General features: G+C 38.5%; 1 long non-coding RNA gene across 1 annotated transcript; it reads right to left on the reverse strand.

Annotated features, from left to right (window-relative positions):
• Positions 1 to 1,155: 1,155 nt before the first annotated feature.
• On the reverse strand, positions 1,156 to 21,566 carry LOC128509850 (uncharacterized). Its single transcript, XR_008356077.1, has 4 exons — positions 21,453 to 21,566; positions 9,360 to 9,551; positions 1,993 to 2,055; positions 1,156 to 1,503 (listed from the first exon to the last, which is right to left on the reverse strand). It is a non-coding gene; the product is annotated as an uncharacterized LOC128509850 (long non-coding RNA).
• Between the last annotated feature and the right edge of the window lie 1,918 nt (positions 21,567 to 23,484).

The following is a 23,484-nucleotide window of genomic DNA, read 5'->3' on the forward strand; positions in this document are numbered from 1 at the left end:
ATACACATGATGTACTTGTGTTACTTTTGATAACTCAGACCTCTGGAATAACTTTCTCCACTGGACATTACGTCATTTAGCAGACTCTCTTATCCAGAGTGACTTACATTTTTATCTCATTACACATCTGAGCAGTTGAGGGTTAAGGGCCGCGCTCAAGGGCCCAACAGTGGCAACTTGGTGGTTGTGGGGTTTGAACCTGGGATCTTCTGAACCGTAGACCGACACCTTAACCACTGAGTGACCCCTGATCCATCCACTCCTGACCCATCTTTATTGTGTGTGTGTGTGTGTGTGTGTGTGTGTGTATTATAGCATGTAATATATCTTTTAATCATATTTAATCATCAGTGTATTCCTTTAAATATCACTTTGTTAATTCAGTCATTCAGTCAGTTCATTTCTTTCATCTACATTGAATATGAGGATGTTTAGCTGCTGAATGCTGCAGATCAGGTGAGGAGGTGGTACTAATGCTTAAGAACCGATAATAAATCAATAACGGATTATGAGAATCAATAAGGTGTTACAGAGGTGTTAATGTCGGGAGTGGACAGAGGAAGTTTTTGAATCTGCTCCAATTTTCCTCTCGACATTAACGACGCTGATGAACACGTCAGAACTCACACAGAGCCCAAAAGAGGCTGTAAGCAGCCGGTACTGTCCTGTCCCGAACTCTCCAGGGGTCATAATGAATTAACATCAGTGTAGACTCGGTGTGTCCAGTGTGATGTATTGGCACCCTGTCCAGGGTGTACCTCTGATTTACTGAATAAAATCTGTTTTTAAATTAATGAACAGCATCATATTAGAGAATTCATGATTATTGATTTAATATTATGTGTGAGTTATGTTCGATTGTGTGTGTGTGTGTGTGTGTGTGTGTGTGTGTGTGTGTGTGTTTAAAGCCAAAACCTCATATTCAACATGACATACTGTGGTTACATCAAATTATCAGATGGTGGCGCTGGACTTCACACCGCTCCTCATTCACACAATAAACACATACTGAGAATCGACAGTGAGACGCACTCCTGTTATAGATAAGCCCCGCCCCCAGTGTGTGGAACTGTGTCTGTGTGTGTGTGTTTGTGTGGGTGTGTGTGTGATTAAACCCTAACTGTGTCCTTAACTCTGAATGTGACCCCAATAATTAAGAGTGAAGGATTTATCAGCAGTAGAAGAGATAAACACACTTACGGGAGATTCTGAGGCGCACAGTAGCGTAGTCTGAGAGATCACACTCACACGTGTACGTCTTCCTCATACTGTAATCAGCTTTAGTGATGGTGAGAGAGAGATCTCCCTTCTTAACCTGATCATAAGACATTTCATATCCGTCCTTCAGTGATCTACATGATGTCTGATCACACCGAGCGAAGACGTCGTCTCTATTACTGTCCAAACTCCATTTGGCCCGACCAGAACACTGAGCTCCACATGGGAGAGTCACAGGCTGATGGAGCTTCGCATAAATAGGAAACTCAGCAGCTGATCCAGGATCTGAAAGAGAGAATAAACACTTTATATCAAGAACAAAACTATAAAGATGATTTTTATCCTTAAATGTAAAATACAGTGAGAGTCCTGCACTCTTCTCCAGTGTGTGTATTAATCTGACTGCTGCAGGTGTGAAGGGAACACACACTCAGAGAGAAACTCAGGGCTGTATCCCAAACCTCATCTAGTGCACTACAGAACTGTGAGAGTGAGCAGAGAGAGTGTAGAGTGTGTAATTAGAGTGTGTAGTGAGAGTGTGTAGTGAGAGTGTGTATAGTGTAGTGTGTGTAGTGAGACTTACCAGTGGTGAATGTGAGTGTGAGTAAGAACAGGACACAGTGATGTGAGAGTGTATAGTGTGTGTAGAGTGAGAGTGTACAGTTATAGTGTACAGTGAGTGTGTTGTGTGAGTGTAGAGTGAGACTTACCAGTGGTGAATGTGAGTGTGTATAGTGAGAGTGTGTATAGTGTAGAGTGTGTAGCGAGACTTACCAGTGGTGAATGTGAGTGTGAGTAAGAACAGGACACAGTGATGGACGCTGCAGGACTGCATGTCTGAGGAGACACAACACCACCATCAGTTACAGCGTCACTAGTTCACTACATTACTGTGTGGATCAGCAGAAACTTACTTTCTAATGAGAATTTCTTTTGCTTTACATGCGGGCGCACACCTGTGTTATAATAACCTGTACACGCACACTGTACACACGTGTTATAATAAACAGTACACGCGCGCTGTACACACAAACATACAGACACAAAATAAAATATGTTTTACACACACACACATGATCACAGTGTTATAGTAAACAGTACACATGTGCATGGATGTTGATTATACCAGTAAGAGACCCAGCAGGGGAGACGATTACCCACAATTCCACAGCACAAGAGAGAAAAACCGTTGGCTCAGTTGTGATCAGGTGACGCTCTGCGTCAAAACAAGAACTTTAACCAAGCAAACCTGATAACTGTGCTGCTTAAGTTCTACCAGCATGTTCTGTGGCCCACTAGTGGAGGAAATACACTTGACCATGTATACAGTGAGATCAAGCATGGGGTTCAGTTCAGTACCTCTCCCTCATCTGGGTCACATCTCTCTGTTTTTGTATCCAGCATACAGATCACCTATCAACTCAGGGAAACCAGTTGTTCAAGAAATTCAAGTGTAAGGGAGTATCTGACCAGCTTCAGCACTGTTCTGATCACACTGACTGGTCCATGTTCAAAGACGATGACATGAACACCTACACATCCACTGTACTGTCACTACCACCAAACAGATCTGTATCCTAACAACAACCCATGGATGACTGGGAGATCAGACTCCTGCTTAAGGCCTGTAACATAGTCTTCAGATCCAGTGAAGTACAATGATACAAGATCACCAGGCTGGAACTGAAGAGAGCCATCAGAGACACCGAAGCAGCCAACAGGATTGAGAGACACTTTGACAGCTTGGACCCAAGACGTGCATGGCAAGGGATACAACACATCCCAAAGAACTACAGTAACAACAACGTAGTCACCAACAATAGTGCTGCACCAGCAGAAGAGATCAATCATTTCTTTGGCTGCCATGAGTAAGACATTACAGAGACAGAGACAACACCGGCTACAAATACCCAGACACTCACTCTGCACACTGCTGAGGTACAACGCACCATCAGTCACGTCAATATACAGAACGCAGCAGGCCCTGATGTCTCCTGGGACGGGTTCTGAGAGACTGCGCCATCGAGCTGGCAGAGGTCCTTACAAACATACAATATTCAACAGTGCTCTGTCCCCACCTGTCTCAAAACATTCACACTAGTGTCACTACCCAAACACACTGCAATAATGGGACTTAATGACTACAGACCAGTGGCACTGACACCAATAGTGATGGAAAGCCTGTTCTTCCAATCATTCTGGACCTACATCAATATGCATACAGACCAAACAGACCAATAGATGATGCCATCTCCACAGCCCTCCACACTACACTGCTACTTCTGGAAGAAAAATAACAGGAACATACAGTGTGCAAGTTGAATTATTCTTTAATAATTCTTTAATTAATCTGTGAATTATTTTTCTGTAGTTAATACTATCCTTCTTGTTTTACAAGATGTCCAACTTGGGCCTTGAGCTTCTGAAGATAAGAGGTGAAGAATGGAGAGGGTTTTGACCTTCAAGTTCCTGGCACACAAACCTCTGAGTCCCTCACCAGGACACACAACACAAACTGGCTGATCAGGAAAGCACAGTAGCGACTACTACAGAGTTCTCAGGAGGATCAACCTGTCACAACACCTGCTGTCCTTGTATCCCTGCTCTGTGGAGAGCATCCTGATATTCTTGTGTGGTACAGCAGCAGTTCTGCAGCGGATATGAAGGCCCAGAAGAGAAGCATCAGATCTGCAGAGGAAGTTATAAAACACAACTACCAGCTCTGGAGGACATTTTCACTTCACATGTGACTCGGTTCTTTGAATCTTGTTCATCAAAATGAACATATCTATTTTTGCGTCATTTATTTCATTTCGTTCTTTTGATCAAAAATTAAATAAACAGAATGAGCAGCTCACCATCATATCTTCTAGTCTGAGTCGTTCATGCTTTAGAATCTACTGCACTGCATAGCGTCTATGGGAGTCACTAAGTATACTTGGTATAATATATATATATATATATATATATATATATATATAGTAGTACACTAAGTGTACTAAGTATACTTAAAGTTGTTTCACTTTAGCACATAAAAGTATACTCAATACACTTAAAATTGTGCTTTTGTACAATTTAATTACAACTTAAATACATTTTGTTATTTTGTTCCAAAATAGCACACTGAGTATACTAGTCATTAGTCTGCTGCAGGTATACTTAAATATGCTTGGATTTAATATACTCAGTGAACTTTTTTTTCACTTGGGCAGACTAAATGTTTTAAAATCCTTTATACTTAAAGACACGTGCCCCTAAATAGCCCATAGTGTACGTTTGTTCCAGGTAAGCTGAACAGGTAAGGTGAAATAAAATCAGTAGCAGCAGTAGCTCACACTGGTAAACTAGTTACTTATTTTAATTATTATGGTAGTCAATATTGACTATATAGTAATTACTAGCACGAGTTAATGCTGCTACTGATTTTATTCCAGGCTATTTGCTCAGTTTGATTGTGATTCTTTTCACACACTGATGTGGTGTGAAGCGTTCAGAGCACACACACACACACACACACACACACACACACACACACACACAGTCTGTTTGGTCTGTTCCATCCGTGTTCTGAAACACCCCCCTCCCCCCCGCCCCCTTCACTTTTAATTTACGAAAGGAGAGAGGGAACACGTCTCCCCTGATCTACCAGAGCCAAGTCAAACGAATTACAATCAAACTGAACATATACGCTGGAATAAAATAATAAAATTAGTAGCAGCATTAACTTGTGCTAGTAATTATTATGGTGGTCAATATTAATTCAAAATAATGTTTCTCAGCATTATTTCGTGTTAATATTGACTACCATAATAATTAAAATAAGTAACTAGTTTACTAGCGTGAGCTACTGCTGCTACTGATTTTATTTCAGCTTACCTGTTCAGTTTTATTGCCATTCCTTTTAAAATATTGTCTTTATAGGTTTATATGTTGTTTGTCTTGATGTTCTTTCCTTCGTTTCTTTGTTTTACTAATACAGTATGACCCAATATATATTCAGTGATACTTCAAATAACATGTTTAAATAGCATTGATTTCTGTATTGTGTTATATTGTTACACTTGTACCTGGTGTTAAACATTTATCTCTACATTAATGAGCCAATGTATTATGATGTGGTGCTGCTGTGGGTCCAGGGACACTTTTTGGTCCCAGTCCGCCCCTGGTGTGTAAATTTTTTTTTTGGCTGACTCTGTTTTTATATGAAACAATGACTGTATAAACTATAAAACTATAGATAAATATACAAAAAATAACTATAAATTATAAACAGTGTGTGTTTTCCCATCCTAAGATAAACTATAAAGGTGTGTGTATCTGTTATCTCTTTATAATATGATGTAGTGGGTAAAACAGGTGAGTGTAATACTTATAATAGTTAACATTCCTCATGTTGTGTGTGTTAACCTTCATATCCAGTGTTTCAGGTCATAACACTAAGTTAAAACATGTTGTTTTTTTTGTCAGTTCACTGAAGGTGAGTTCCCCAGTTACACCCCTCTACCCCTCTACCCCCCTCCCCCCGGTGTGTAATAACTGATAGATACACTCTGATTATTATTACTAATAAACTTAATGTAAATCACCTGAGTGTAAATAATATTAACTGTTTTATTTATAATAATATATACATTCCTACTGTATATACACAACTTTTACACATATATTACAATCACAAACAGCTCATATAGAGATATTATAGAGTGAGGAAATAATATCTGAGGAGTGTTCAAGTCAAACCGGGACTTACACTGACATTTCTTATGAATAAAGAAATAAAATCATTTTGAAGCTCAAAAAAAGAGTTTTCTTATTGTCTAAGGCTAGATATTTATTTAGCTGCAGCGCCATCTACTGGAGATCTACTGCCATGTGTGGAAGGAGGAAAGAGATCTGGGGTGCGTTTCCCGTACAACGATGTAGCTCTTTACTTAACCACCGTTGTACGATGCAACGTTGAAGAAAATAACTAACTAGTCACGAGTGTTTCCCAACACCATAGTACCTGCGTCGCACTTCCATCGTTAGAACCATGTTGGTTTAATCTGTCGTTCTTCTTCTTCTTCTTTGATACAATGGTGGAGTAGTGCCATAGGCACATATCGCCCCCTACTGTTAAGTGTTTTTTCTCTCTCTTTGGCTCGCATTCAATGCGCTTTCGCAGTGACGTTACGCAGAAGTGGTGTAATAATGTCACGAACGCAACATTCATTATTTGTACAATAAAACTAGGCCTGCAACTAACGATTATTTTGATAATCGATTAGTTGGACGATTATGTTTTCGATTAATCGATTAATCGGATAAAACCTAACCGCTTCTTAAATTTGATATTTTGCTTATAACTATTTAAAAAAAACATAAATCAGGGTATTATTTATGTATAAAAATAAACTTTTAAAAATGCAAAAGCCACATATAGAGTTTAATAATCTTTAATTTTGACATTTTAAACCTTAAATGAAATGTAGTATATAATATATACAGTTTATATATAGTTTAAAAAATACACTGATATATTCAGTTTATAAGATATAAACAGCTAAAATAATGTAATTCTGTATAATAAAATGATGTATGCATAAGTAAAACCACAGTAAATTACAAGTTAACTTTGTAGTGGACTATAAAAAAACTGTAGAAATGCAAAAAGCTAATAGTGACAAATATACTGTTATTTGCATTCGCTGAAAACCACAACAATCACTAAATGTAATATTCGACTGTTATTTGCACCGTGTAATTTAAGATAATCTAAATTAGCGCCATTTAACTAATCACTTTTGCTCATGAGGTGATTGCGCAATGTGATGCTAGTGAGTAGCACGTGAACAGATCTAGCGCAACTGTCCCGAAGTTAGCAAACAGTTTAAACAAAAGCACTTAAACTATACAACTTTTACACGATGAAGAGATACAGTTTTTACTGACCCTGCTGACGTTTCGCCATCCGTAACACCAACATGTTTTCTTTTTAAGTGTTCGTGCATGACATGCCGTAAAGGCTCGGTCTTACATAGAGCGTGCAGGTTACCGTCTTCTTAGAGGAGTTTAATGTGAACTGCTATCAAACCTTTGAGGACTCGGGGCGCGCGCTTTTTCCTGCCGGTGCTGTGTCGAAGTAAGTGTCTTAGCCGAGGTTCATCATTCTAAATATGTCCAAGATAACAAGGGAAACGCATCCTGATGGCTAGAGTTCGTCATGGGATTAAAAAACGCTAACTGTCCTTTTTGGCCTTTACTGGGTTCCGTAGAAGCTCAGTGGTCCGCGCATAACCCTTCGCGGGCGAGCCTTCTCCTAAATGCGCGTTCCCTGTGCCCTTTTCACGGGGGTGGGGCTAAAAAAACGCATCCTGATGGGGGAACCAACTTCGACACAGCACCGGCGCTTCTGTAACCTCCATTGCGCGAGCAGCTGTGTATCTGTGTGTATTTGTGCATCTTGTGGTCGCGCGCCTCAATGACGTGAGCAGCCCAACTAATCGATAACGGCATTCGTTGACAACGAATTTCATTATCGATAATTATCGATTTTATCGATTAGTTGTTGCAGCCCTAAATAAAACATATATAGGCATACACAGTTTAAATGTGCTCTTTTCGAATAACAAAGTCTATAACTTTTAGTTATATTTCATTTGAACTCATTTTTATTTGGTATTGATACATAAGTACAATTAAAATAAAAAGAAATTATGGGTTTTGAAAATGCTGGGATTGTGTTGTGAACACCTGTTACCTATTTTGCTTAAGATCATTTCCTATATAAGTCTCTTTACATACAGTAAAGCCATGTTTTAATGAGAGTTGATCTGAAAAAATGACACGGTAACCAAAATTTACTACAAAAGAGCTTGCAGTTCTTTTGGAGGAGGTGGGAAACAATCAAATCTTGTTTTCTCCAAATTAAAAAAACACAGTTACAAATTCTGGGGGAAAAAAAAAAACATGGAATGAAATCGCAAAAAAAAAAAAAAAAAATTATGCTTCTGGAAATGGGTATGAGAGAAGCCCAGAGGAAGTCAGAAACAAGTGGAGGGACTTTGCAAGTGTGACCAAACAAACAAGTCCAGTGGTGGCCTGAAACTGAACCCCTCCAAAAGCTGCTATGTAATAGTTACTGTAATTCTCCACAACATTGCAGTCAAAGAAAAGTTCCCGCTTTTTGATGAGGAAGAGGATCTTTCTGGTGCTGCTGTGGATGAGGAAGATGACACTTCTGATGAGGATATATATGATGAGGATATATATATATATATATATATATATATATAATTTTTAATTTTTTTTTACCTATGAATAGTCCATATTCTACTTCTACTTCTGAGAGCACAACAAAAAAAAATCACTTAAAAACTTTTCTTCGCACAAACGAAACGAAGGCTGTGTTCCAACCGGAACATAAATAATGCTTTCGTAGGGCACTTCGAAGGGGGAATAATTGCGATGGTATCGCTGTTATATCGTTTCAAAGTGAATTTGTAATTAAAATAACCGAAAAACGAATAGCCTAATATCTAAGCACCAAAACATTAAGTTTTCCAAATCGCTCAAAGTGGTTGGGAAAATATTTAGAAACTAATAGGGCGTAGGGTCGTGAACTGTGAATAGAACACACCCAGCCGCGGCAAGGAACTATGCTTCTAACCACAGGTCGAAGGCTGTAGTTCCAACCACGTAAGTTTGCGACGCTGTTTGCGAATGTTCGTTTGAACTATGGTTTCGAGAAACACCGAATTGTTGAACTATGTTGGTAACGACGGAACTTGCGACCATAGTTGGCTAACGATGCTTTTGGGAAACGCACCCCAGATCAGAGCTTCCGCTTTGTGTTTAAACACTGAATAAAAGTGAGTGTACAGAGAGAAACAGCACAGAGTTCATTAATACAGTAAAGAGAGAGAGAGAGAGAGAGAACAGTGTAGGAGAGAGAGAGAGAGATAGAACGGGCCTGCGAGACCACACCCATATACACACACACACACACACACACACACACTTTATATATATCCGCACCCAGCCTGGTGGATTATTTATTTCTCACACACACACACTCTCTGTTATATATACTCTGTGTGTGTGTGTGTGTGTGTGTGTGTGTGTGTGTGTGTGTGTGTAATATCCAGTAGTAATAAACTGACCTTTATCCGCTGCTTCACTCCGCTCGTGTCTCTCTGTATAACGGACAAACTTCTGACTTTCGCTTTAGATTCCGGAAGTAGGAGGACCTCCTCCCTTCATGTGACGTCACCGCTGCACCGTTCTACACGGCCACTGGGGGCGCTAAAGCTCTGACACTTCCCTCCTGCAGTTCTGCTCTTCCTCTTTAATTTCTAGTAATAATATGAAAAGGAAAGATTTATTTATTTCGTTAGATTTAATGTGATGGGACACAGACTACAGACTTTAATTCTTCTGCTTATTTATTTTTTATTAATCACAGAATTAAACCAGATTTAATATATACAGTTACAAATCTTCTTTTAATATATATTTAGTTTAGTTTATTATCATGTACACGATAAAAACAGCAGTTTAAACAGTACAATGAAATTCTCACTTTGTCGGGCTCCCTGACCACACACAGGAACACACATACTGTACATACAACATGTAAATATATATACATAAGAGAAGACATAGAAGTTACACAGAAATTTAGGTATTTAAGGATAATAAAGTGTTATCCAGAAGTCTAATGGATTGTGTATAAAACTATTTGCAAGTCTTTTTGTCTGTGACTAATAAATTGTGTTGTGGGTGTGTATTATCCTTTATAATGTGATAGAGACCCTGTAAAGAACCCTGGGGTGATATTTAAAAGGTTGAGGAGGTTAAGGAGAACACGGTGCAGCACAGGAGTTTTTACAGGTTAAGCTTTTAAACATTTAGCGGTAATCACTGTGTTTGTGTCAAACTCTGGATAAACTGCTGCTTTTTATTTGCACGATTAATGAGCCTCCACATTACAATTCTGTTTTTAGCAACATTGCTTTAACTTCAGATCCCCTCATATGGAACTCCAAAGTGTTCAAAATTAAATAAATAAATAGTACATGATGAAATAAATCACTCTATGAATAAATAAGACACATACATGTAATATGAGAATGATATTGTGAAATAATGGAACATATTTTGAAAAAAACCTTATTATTGTGAAATATATTGCACTCTGCAAATTATTTTCCCCAATAACAGAGATTATTACAGAGGCATTTTATTTATTTCCTGCTGTTTTTATTTAAAAATGTAAATTTTTCAAAGTCAGTTTTTATTTAAAAATCCTGTTTTTCCCGAGGGCCTATTTATTTCATAATGCGACTTTTTAGCAGAATGAGTCGTTCTGTCAACCTAGAGCGATAGGGCGGAGCCAGCTGTGTGATTGGTTGCTCCTTTATTCAGACGTACGTAATAGCGCATGAAGTATCGAGTTAGGTGCAATACGAATTCTATGCAGTAGGTGGCAGTACAGTGTCTACTGGTAAATTATCTATCTCCATCTGATCTGCTAAAATGAGCAGAACTGACTAAAGTCCAAAAAATGCATTAATCTCCTTTGAACAGTTAATGGTGAGATGTTTCTGCTACTTCTGCTCTGTAAAGACTTCATAACGCCTCTAATCTCAGGTGCTGTTAATTGGTCATTTTTCAGGCTGATAACTCTAAATGAACTTCTCGTCTGAGACAGAGGTAGGTTTTGGTCTCGCCCTCCTGGGACGGCCTTCATGAGAGCCAGTTTCATTATAGTGCTTGACGGATTTTGCAAATGCACTTGACAATACTGTTCTTGCAGGAACTATTACAGAAAGACCTCTGTGTCTTAAAATAACAACTAACTGTTGTTTTTGTTGTTGGTACGTAATTACCTAATTCCATATGTGTTATTTTATAGTTTTGAAATCCCCAGTATTGTTGTAGAATGTAGAAAATAAATCACTAAACAAAAACAAAGAAATTTGCAAGTGACCCCAAACTTTTGAACGGTAGTGTATATTGGGTCATATTTGTAAAACAAAGGAAAGAACATTAAGACAAACAACATATAAAACTATAAAGACAATATCTTTTAGGGATCATCTTGATACAGTCAGTGTAAGATACACCACTCATCAGTGTAAGCTGTAAGTGCAGCAGGTCAGTGTTGATGAACCAGTGCCTGCTGATGATGACCAACACCTCTCCCCTTCTCTACCAGAGTGAAAATGATGCCAATCAAAATGAACAGGTCATCTGGAGTAAAATTAGTAGCAGCATCAGCTCATGATAGTAATTATTATTGTAGTCAATATTAATTCAAAATAATATTTTCTCAGCCTTATTTTGAATTAATATTGTCTACAATAATAATTAAAATGAGTAACTAGTTTACTAGCCCGAGCTAATGCTGCCTCTGATTTTATTCCAGTTTATCTCTTCAGTTGATTTTCACTTGGCTCGGGTACAGAAGGGGAGAGGTGTTGGGTACAGAAGGGGAGGGGTGCTGGGTACAGAAGGGGAGAGGTGTCGGGTACAGAAGGGGAGAGGTGTCGGGTACAGAAGGGGAGGGGTGTCGGGTACAGAAGGGGAGAGGTGTCGGGTACAGAAGGGGAGGGGTGTCGGGTACAGAAGGGGAGGGGTGTCGGGTACAGAAGGGGAGAGGTGTCGGGTACAGAAGGGGAGGGGTGCCGGGTACAGAAGGGGAGAGGTGTTGGGTACAGAAGGGGAGAGGTGCTGGGTACAGAAGGGGAGAGGTGCTGGGTACAGAAGGGGAGAGGTGTCGGGTATAGAAGGAGAGAGGTGCTGGGTACAGAAGGGGAGAGGTGTCGGGTATAGAAGGAGAGAGGTGTCGGGTATAGAAGGGGAGAGGTGTCGGGTACAGAAGGGGAGAGGTGCTGGTCATCATCATCACTGACCCTGAGGTTGCTGGATCCAGACTCTCTGTCCCTGACCGTAATGTTAGAGATATCAGAGCCTGTGGAACTGTAATTTCCCCTCACGCCAATGGCAGAATCTGTTAATATGAAGAATTTCACAGTATCTGCTTTTAAAGCTTTTTCTTCTTGTCGCGTAATTTTTCAGCTCCAACTTTTTTCAATTTTCATCCATGGCAATTATTCAATCTTTGCTGTATCGATCCAAGGATCCATATCTCTCCCTCTGTAAATTAAAAGTGAATAGGGGCGTGGTTTCAGAACATGTATGGAATAGGATTACAATACATTCACATGCACACAAACTGTGCCGCTCTGGGCCGGATAGCCGGGAAAAAAGAGCTCAGAGCCAACAATAGCGTTCAGCACAAAACCTTTATCAGCCTTTTCAGCATCACAGAATTATAATACAAAACATACAGTAAAAGTAAAGTAAAGGGTAAAACAATAGAGCATTTCGGGGGGGGTTCAGCACAGCTGAGCTCCTGCTCCGTTCTCTCCTCCTCATGCGCGCACACACACCTTCTCAAGCACACACACCTCCTCATGCGCACTCCTCTTCAGCGGACACGCGCAGCAACTCATAAAGGGCAACATACTGTACATACATGATGTGATATACAACATACTGTACATACATGATGTGATATACAACATACTGTACAAACATGATGTGATATACAACATACTGTACATACATGATGTGATATACAACATACTGTAGAAACATGATGTGATATACAACATACTGTACATACATGATGTGATCTACAACATACTGTACATACATGATGTGATATACAACATACTGTACATACATGATGTGATCTACAACATACTGTACATACATGATGTGATATACAACATAGTGGTGGCCGTTACAAAACACTCGCACTTTATCGGCGGCGCCCGTACGATTAACGCACTCATCTATCTGCGTAAAGAAGAGATGCAATATTATAGTTTCCGTCATTTTTTAAATAAATTTACGTACTGACTGGGCCGGCCACATTGACCAGCGGCCCACCGGGAGAACCCCCGGTACTCCAGACGGCCAGTCCGCCACTGGCTAGCACGTTATTGTTAGCTGTAGCGGCGGTCCGCGGAGCAGGTATCCAGGGAAACTAATCGATGTTAAAGGATCAGCCAATAGGCGCGCAGGTCCCACCCACTGGCGCTGATTGACAGAATGACTCATTCTGCTGAAAAGTCGCATTATGAAATAAATAGGCTATCGTGAAAAACGGGATTTTGAAATAAAAACTGACTTTGAAAAAATGACATTTTGAAATAAAAACAGCATGAAATAAATAAAATGCCTCTGCAATAATCTCTGTTATTGGGAAAAATAATTTGCAGAGTGCAATATATTTTACAATAATAAGCTTTTTTTCAAAATATGTTCCATTATTTCACAATATCATTCTCATATTACATGCATGTGTCTTATTTATTTAAAGAGTTATTTATTTCATCATGTCCTATTTATTTATTTAATTTAGAACACTTTGGAGTTCCATACCCTCAGAACAAATTTTTTTGTTTTAATTAACTTTAGGGGCCACATCAATAAACGTTCTAAGAATCGTCTCAGAGAGCTCCTAACTTAGCTTAAAAATTCTTCTAGTTAGGAGTCCTAGCTTAAATTTAATTTAGGAGCAATCTTAGGACAAGTGTGAGTGAGGAACAAACTAATGGCGCTTTTCCACTGCATGGTACAACTCGGCTCGGCACGGCTCAGTTCGGCTCGGTTTGCGTTTCCACTGCAGTTTAGTACCGCTTTAGAGTGGGCGGGATTATTCACGTGTCGTTATAGTTGCGCCGCCCCTACTGCCATGACGTCATCGTAAACGCGCCACAAACAAACACACAACAATGGAGCATATCGACGGAATGGTGTTCTTCATTCTCGGCATGTGGATGTTTTTAACAGCAAGACGAAGGAGTTTGTTTCAAAAGAGGCTGATGGCAGCCAAAGAAAATACAGTTAAAAAAGACAAGAGAGTTTGGGAACTTTTACAAAAGTATTATCTATGGCTAGGGATGACACACTTGTCTGAAGACCTGGATTGTTGTTGTGGAGAAAAAAAGGGGGGAGACATAAATTAATTAATTATGTATATGACAAACCCCTCCTTGCTATTCTCGCGGTTCATCTTACGAGCTCTTTTTAGGGTTAAAATGTTTCATTAACTTTTATCATTACTAAGATCTACTCTTTTTCCTGGAAAACACCCACAATTCTAAGAATTTTCTTATTATTCATTACTAGAAGAAACTCTATGCTCTAAAAGAAGTTCCTGAATACGAGCCCAGGAACAAAAAAGGAACATAGTGACACAATTTTGGTCCCAATTTCAGAGGTAAGATTAAGAGCAATTAATCAACATTCTTAAAATAGGAAATCACTCCTATCTCCACCAAAAAGTAGGAAAGCTCCGGAGATGTCCTAACTGGTTAAGAGTAGTGAGGCAATGGTGTTCAGGCAGGGACGCACGTGGAGTAGAGACGCTTTAGTAACACTGAGCGACACAGAGCTCATAAAAGACATGGAAAAATGGAATCCTTTTTTTTTTTTAATGGCGTGCGGTATACAACTAGTCCACTAATGAACATGTCGTATGCTGTTGCAACAGGTGACTGATACTGTATGTTTGTTTAGCAACAGTGAAGATATAAATTAAACTCTTACAGCACCGCAGATCATGTGCAGATTTATACATTTCCCATCACACTGCAAGACAAATGCGTACAGCCACGTAAATCAAAGACAAGTTCTGGGCATTATCCATGGCACATACATTAAAATAATCCTATTTATATATACATTTTATATACACTACTGCTCAAAAGTTTGGGGTCACTTGCAAATTTCTTTGTTTTGTTTAGTGATTTGTTTTCTACATTCTACAACAATACTGGACTTTTACAAAACTATGAAATAACACACATCGCTTTAGGTATTTACATAACAACACTAACACTCAGTTGTTATTATAAGACATGAAGGTGGGCTGTTCTGGATCAGTTCCTACAAGAACAGTATTGTGTCGAGTGCGTTTGTAAAACCCATCAAGCTCCATGATGATGAAACTGTCTCTCATTAAGACCTTCCCAGGAGAACAAGACCAAAACTGAGCTGTGGAGTGTAGACAACTTTTTTTCCCTTGAGATCCCTTGTTATAAGCAGCACTTTATCACTTTATTAACACTCTGTACCCTCGTATTTCACACTCCTCAGGGGTATGTGTGGTGAACCGACAGGTGGCATTGATGCTTTCTTAATGCTCTCTAAGTGACCCTGTCCCAACAAACCTTCTCACATCCTCTCTTGTTCAGTAGTTAATGCTGCTTTGGTTTCAGGTGTAGTTCCATTGTCACTGAAAAGTCATGAAATTCTAAGAAAATTTTTAGAATGATGAATTTTCTCAAAATTTCCCCTTAAATTTAGGACTAAATCTTAGTAAAGATAAAAATGATTCACGAAATATCTTAGCCCTAAAAATAGCTCGTAAGATAAAAATTGTTAAGAGTAGAGAGGAGGACTGTTAAGAGGCTTAAGAGTTTCTATAGCAGAGAACAAAATGGTGGAAAGAAGTAATATTTTCCAAACTCTGAAGTTAAAGCTAAAAGTAAACGCTGCTCTTCCGTCGAATTTGGTTTTCTTGTTGTTTTACTTCCTTCCATCTTTTTTGGATTGTTGACAAACATACCAGCCAAAAGTGCAACTTAAACAGACTGTCAATCATGTAAACTGGTAAAAACTGAGCCATTTTGCTCCCATCAATCTGTAATGGATTAGAAATAATAAAATCAGTTTGGTAAATAAATGCAAGAACTTAAATATAGTAACTACTGTGTGGAAATCGGTTGCTTCAAAACTAGACACATTTCAACATTTGGCTGTTTTAATTAACTTTAAGATATTTAGCCTATAGCAGAAACATTGCATGAAGTAGCCTGCAGTCTTGAATATACAATTTCTTCATATACGAACTGTTACGTGGTGCGGTATGGAGAGCCACACCACAAGATGTTATAATATTAATAAGAGCCCTAACGCAGGGCTTCTGAGGGGTCAATAAAATAGGAGTTTGTGAGAGAGCTTGTGACACGCACAGGAAGACCTTTCCGTTTGGAGATGGCGTGGGATTATTAATTAGGAAACTCAAAAGGAAACAAAAGAGAACTGAAAACACAAAAATAAACAGAGCTCCGCCACCTATTCGAGAACGAACGGGACTCTGGAGACTAAAAATTAAACTGAAAATCCTCTCGCAACCTATGCCCTTCCCGAGGATTTATTTGAGTAAGAGAGGGGTTTGTGTCTTTTGGTGTACACTTTACACTTAGCCCGAGAGCGTGTGCTTAAAGGATAGCACGCCGCTCTCTCTCTCTCGCCGGTGTCTTAGGGAGGAAGAGGCTGGGTCTTTGCCTCTGTCTCTCGACTTTCCACGTGCTTGTATTTTCTTTCTTTCTTTCTCTTTGGCCCTGATACCTTACCGGTGCTACCTAAATGATTGCACAAAGTGCCGAGGTTTCAGGACCCTTAAATAAACAGGCTGCCAGGTGGGGTGTATTCACACTGATTGCGGCGTTGCCTGGCAACCGTGTGTATAAATGGCCGCACCTCTGCCTGTTCAGAACTCCGCAGGGTAGCAGCCTGTGGATCTGCCCGTTCTGAACAGTGCAAAGCATTTTTGAACGGGTTTGCCCCTCATGAGATCCGCTTTGTTACACAAACATTATGATTTCACTGTCTGTTCTATTATCATATATTCTATTTTCACCAAGAGCCATTTTAAGACCTTTACAGATTTTTTTTATTAACCAAGCACAGTCCTTGACTTGCTGCATCATCCCTAGCAACGGAGCGACCACACCTCCTCACTACGATAAAGGTTTCTGTAGTTTCATTACTCAGAGTTGCTCTGAGAAGGTTCCTAAATCACTTTTAGTCTAGGACTCCCTGCTAGGACCTTTTAAGATAGGAGCTCTCTGAGAGAATTTTAAGGAGCTTTGTGAATACGGGCCCAGGTTTAGATCCTAATGATTTTAATAATTACCATCTAATTTCTAACTTACCATATTTGTCAAAGGTCTTGGAAAAGGTAGTCGCTTCCTAACTGCAGGGTTATCTTGAAAAAAATTATCTCTATGCGACTTCTAAATATTGATCACTAATTGACTCATCCTATTTTATTTTATTTCCGTTTATATTATATTTAATCTTGCAGACCCTAATTATCTACTATTTGATTCTTTATTATTTACTGTTTTTAATTTTTTACCCTTTATATATACAGTAAAACCTCGGTCCTGAAGTGTTTTTCAAGACGAGATAAATTAAAGCATTTTTATATTTTTATTTTTGTGTTTTGTCATGTGTGAGTGACAGTCTCCGTTGGCAAAAATGTGTGTGTGTGTGTGTGTGTGTGTAAGTTGTCCTACCCCCAACCACCACCCCCTCCATCGGGGTTTCCAATATTTTTCTGGGGGAAATTCACTTTGATAAATGAGTGTTTTGATATAAAAGCTCGCTTCCGAAACAAATTATGCTCACAGTGCAAGGTTCCACTGTAATGTAGAACGTCATTTGGTACTTGTAACATGCTTAAAAATAATATATATTCTTCTTCTTATTATTATTATTATAAAATGTATTATTCTTAACACAGTTTGTGGGTATACAAGCCAAAACCTTTTATATGTATGTTTTTACATATGGTTTTGTATATTTAAAAAAAAACTTAACAAAATAAATCAAGTTTAAAGCAATGCTATAAAGCAATAAACCAAAACAAAAATAATTACCAAAACACTTTTACATTTCACATCTATAGGAGATGATCAGACTGAACAGTTATATCAGGTCACAGTAACGTTTTCTATGAGCTGAATAACATCTGTTAACTTTACTTAATTAAAAAAAAAATCTTTTTCAAGTCAAAATGTATTAAATATTTTTGCTCATCTTGCACAACACTTGCAAATCGCGTTACCCGCAACCCGAGGTTCCACTGTACTTTCATGACCACAGATGGCACTGGACGTATTCTAAATTTGCTAATAACTGATACAGAATAAGAAACCATTAAAAATATATATTGATTAATATATTCATCTCAAAATAGAACCGATGACGCTGTACAGTTTTTAATAATGCACTTATGAGTGTTTTAAAATGTACTGGTCAGTTAAAGTATATCTGTCGATTTGTCATAATTATACAATTCCAAAATTCCACGCGAACAAAGACGCGGGCACAGCTAGTATTAATATAGTATCATATTATTATTATATTATATTATCGTGTATATATACAGTATCAACTAGTTTAGTATTAAAATATTTATATAAGATTTCCTTTTTCTGAAGTGTGGACACTTTTTTGGTTGACTCTGTATATACCATACATTAGAGGGAAAATAAATCTGTCTGTAGTTTAAATGTATTTGGGTGTACAGGAGGGACTGGTTGCGATTTCCAGCCTGAAATTGTGTCCCAGTCCGGCCCAGTTCACACACACACACAAACACACACACACACAGAGTCATAGACTACAATTAATTTGAGAGCGCGTATCTTCAGGTGTATAGGAATGAGTTTAGCCTGAGAATTGGTTCCGTTGTTATGCGCTAAAATGCCCCCCTGCCATGGATTGCCCCCCCAACATAATCGCGCCATGGATTGCCCCCCACCCCAACATAATCGCTATCAAATATTGTATTAGAACATAAATTCATAGGTTAATGGTTTACAAATTACGTGAGAATAAAATAAAATAAGCAGTGTGAAAATAAATGTGTAGTATATGAAAAAATAGAATATTTTTTAATATACTCTACAACATGTATACGTTTATATTCTTTATTTTATAATAAAATTAGTTTCGTCCAATTTTTCATCATAAACATTTTTAATTTGTATTATATATAAATGTTTATTTGGATATTCATGACAATACCCTGAAAAAAAATGTGACACAAAATAAACATTATACAAGAATATGTATTAATGGTCTTGACGGCTGTCACGTGCCGAGGGTTTATTATAATAGTAATATCATATTTGGTAATAATAAACCTATACATTTATGTTCTAATATAATATTTGATAGTGATTATGAAGAGGGGGCAATCCATGGCGGGGGGGGGGGGGGGGCATTTTAGCGCATAACACCGTTACTATTCAATTTTAAATTAACGCTTGCTTTTAACTCCGCGCGCGAGCCCTATGTCCATTGGGTGGGTATCTTGTGCGCATGCTCAGACATTAACGCGCCGCGCCCGAAGCATACAGTGTGTGTGTGTGTGTGTGTGTGTGGATAAAAGAAGTTCAGCAACCAAGAAAAAATAACCCGTATAAGTCCTCCAGTAACACGCGCAGTTTATTATGTGACTACACACACTCAGGGCGTTCCCTCCCCTCACTTCCTCATTAATGCCCCTTCCTCCATTTTACCCCTGTCCTCTCCACAGTTCTGCCCCTCACACACACACATTACCCCACTCACTCCCCCGCCACACACACACACACACACCTCCCCTCCCCCTCTCAGTCTCCTGTACAGAGGGTTGTGTGTCCGCGCGCCTCAGCGTCTCCACAGCGTTAACAATAACACCACCACCACACTCAGAGTTAACATGGCGGACTCAGACTCCGCCCCCTCCACGTCACCGCGGCCGCCATATTGGTCCTGGCAACTCAGGGCTTTAGAGTAATGAGAGTAAACCAGGGGTCTGAGGGTTTAACTGGATAAACAGAGCTGGAGCGGTTATAGTGAATATACTGATTTTAAATTCGAGTATTATAAAGTACTATTAATAAATGATGTAGTGATATACATATATGAACAGTGTTCTACTACATCACACTGTAGTCTTATATTATATACTGTTTATGTTATACTGTATTATAAATGTAGTTAAAGCATCCTTATTGTCTGAGGCTTTATTAAGTCTAACCCTGCGTTCACACCGCGCGCTGCGAAAGCGTCAACTTTCGCTCTCACCACCCTTCCGACGAAGACTGTCGCAGCTCTGACGTAGATCAAATGTCTTTATTGTATTTAAAAGGACCGCAAAGCAATCAAGCTTGTTCATCTTGTGGAGACCAAAATGTGGAAGAAAACAAGAAACTGATTGATAGAAAGAACTGCATTGTAGAAATAAACCAATTATAAGACATTTGTATGGTGTGGCTTCTGTTCATTGTGAATTGCTAGCCTAATTTATTATATATTTATTATGTTATATTTCTTCTTATAACATTATTAGAATCACTTACTAGACTTTGTCTTTAATTAAAATAACATTAATAATTAATAAACATCCGCTACTGCAATAATTAATCTCTCCTCCATTTCGCTTGGGGACTAATGTAGCAGGTGTGGAACAGGTGTTATGCGCTAAAATGCCCCCCTGCCATGGATTGACCCCCAACCCCCCCCCCCCCCCCCGCCACATACTCGCTATCAAATATTATATATGAACATAAATTCATAGGTTTATTATTATATCATAATATGATATTACTATTATAATAAACCCTCGGCACGTGACAGCCTTCAAGATCATTAATACAAATTCTTGTATAATATTTATTTTGTAACACATTTATTTTTCAGTGTTTTGTCATGAATATGCAAATAAACATTTATATATAATAAAAATAAATAATGTTTATGATGAAAAATTTGACGAAACTATTTTTATTATAAAATAAACAATCTAAAAGTATACATGTTGTACAGTATATGAAAAAATATTAATATTTCTATTTTTTCATATACAACATATTTATTTTCATATTGCTTATTTTATTTTATTGTCTCATGTAATTTGTAAACCATTAACCTATAAATTTATGTTCTAATATAATATTTGATAGTGATTATGTAGGGGGGCCAATCCATGTCAGGGGGGCATTTCAGCACATAACACCGCTTTGACGCTCTCACCGCGTTCAGTGTGACCGCACCATAACACTGACACTGTAGAGAAGCTGCAGCGCCACACACACACACACACACACTTTATATATATCCGCACCCAGCCTGGCGAATTATTTATTTCTCACACACACACACACACACACTCTCTCTGTTATATATACTGTTCAATTCAATTCAATTTTATTTGTATAGCGCTTTTAGCAATTTTCATTGCCGCAAAGCAGCTTTACATAGTCAAAAGAATTATTTAGGTTTGTATGAAATGTGAATTTGTATGAATCAAAATGGTCAGTTTGTCCCTGGTGAGCAAGCTGTGTGTGTGTGTGTGTGTGTGTGTGTGTAATATCCAGTAGTAATAAACTGACCTTTATCCGCTGCTTCACTCCGCTCGTGTCTCTCTGTATAACGGACAAACTTCTGACTTTCGGTTTAGATTCCGGAAGTAGGAGGAGCCCCGCCTCACTGCTTCCTGTGACGTCACCGCTCTAGTTTTGTTTGCTAATTTAGCTAAAAGCAGAAGGACAGATGAGGTGGAACTCTTTTTAAATCTTTCTCTCCTCTCTATACTGAAGTGTTTATGTGACTATAGAGTGTTAATATACAGTATAATACACTTCACATCCCCTCAGTGATGTTTATAGACACAGCAGGAGGGTTTATTACATCTAGAAGTGAATGGAGTGAAGAAGGTGAATAAAATTCTGCTCATTTCTTTAGATTATAAAAACATCACTATAACAAATTTAAGCAAAACAATTGTGCTGTACAAACACTGAGTAGAGAAAAGTAAATCCAGTTGATGACAGACTTTGACAGACGACGTCAGCGCTGACTGAAGCCCCTGAAGTTCTACCTTCACTAATCCACCTCTGGTTTATATACCTGGGGCCTCATGTACAAAGACTTGTGTTGAATTCATACTAAAACATTGCGTACGGACAAAGCTGTAAATGTGCGTACACAGTAAAAAAATCTAATGTATGAAACACTGCGTACACGGAATCCCATGCATATTCTCTTTGTACATCCGAATTAACGTGAAATTGAGCGCACATGCACGAGCACAAAACCGCTCCCTGCCTCCTCCTTTGTATAAATATGTTAATGACTCCACTTTGGCAAAACCAAACGAAAAAGCAATGGCAAAAACAAGCAAGAAGAGAAACTTTACAGAATGTGAATTGGAGGTGCTCCTACCGGAGGTAGACCGGAGAAAAACTGTTATTTGCAAGTTTGTCCTCCGGAATTAATAACAAAATTAAAAAAAACTTAGCTGGAATAAAATCTTTAAATACATCACTCACCAAGAAGCCACCCATCGCGCACCCTGCCACCCTGGAGCCTCATCCCAACCATGCTGTTTGTGAGGATGAATGAATCATGGGTTGACCCAGGCCACCTTGCCACAATATTTGTTAGGCGCATTTGAGCATCACATATTATTTGCACATTTATTAATTGGAAATGTTTCCGATTCACGTATGCAAATTCGTCTTCGGATGGCGCCTTTATAGCAATGTGCGTGCAGTCGATTACATTACAAAAAAACGGCGATCTCGCTCCTCGCTGTCTCTCTTTCCAAATTTGAATCCAACTCAACACAGAGCTCCAAGAGGATAGCTCTTGGAAATCTAAAACGACTAATAAGCCAGTCATCATCGTGGGCTAGAAAATCACTGTGATCCCTAAAAATGTGTTCCCTTCGGATTCGGCCATTGACAATGTCCTTTAATAAGGCCAACACTGCCATTGCCATAGACTAAGGGCTGTATACATTTGCAAATGTTGTTATATGTTCTAAATCAAATAATTTGTAGAAAAATATTGTGTCAATTAACCCATTTTATCAATTATAAATTAATAGCAATGTTTTTCACGTGTTGGTGCGATACTTTGTAGTGTCTTATTACGATACTTTGTTCATATCGTAATTTTAAAGCAATTAACACTGTATCATTTTGTACTTCTATTGTCTCTTCAAATCTTTCTGATGTCATTGATATTTCTTCTCCATCCGTGATACTATCTAATTACAACTCTACAATTTCTGAAATCCTACAGCAGTATACTATTAAGACCAGAAATGTCCCCGCCACTCACTCTTCTCCTTGGTATACCCCTGAGCTCCATATTCTTAAGGCTACTGGCAGACGGCTTAAACGTCTTTACAGGAAAACCGGTCTTTCTGTTCACTATTTGGCTTTTCTAGATCATCTTAAATGTTATAAATCTGCTCTCTTCACTGTAAAAAGTAATTTGTTAAGTTTACTTAATTAAATTGTGCAAACTCGTTGCCTTAATTCAATTAAGTAATATTAACTTTATCATATCAAGTATCATTTAAGTCATATTTACTTATGTATTAAAAGTATTCCTTACTTGTATCCAGTCACATTA

The sequence above is a fragment of the Clarias gariepinus genome, chromosome 21, assembly GCF_024256425.1.
Source record: "Clarias gariepinus isolate MV-2021 ecotype Netherlands chromosome 21, CGAR_prim_01v2, whole genome shotgun sequence".
Classification (NCBI taxonomy): Eukaryota; Metazoa; Chordata; class Actinopteri; order Siluriformes; family Clariidae; genus Clarias; species Clarias gariepinus.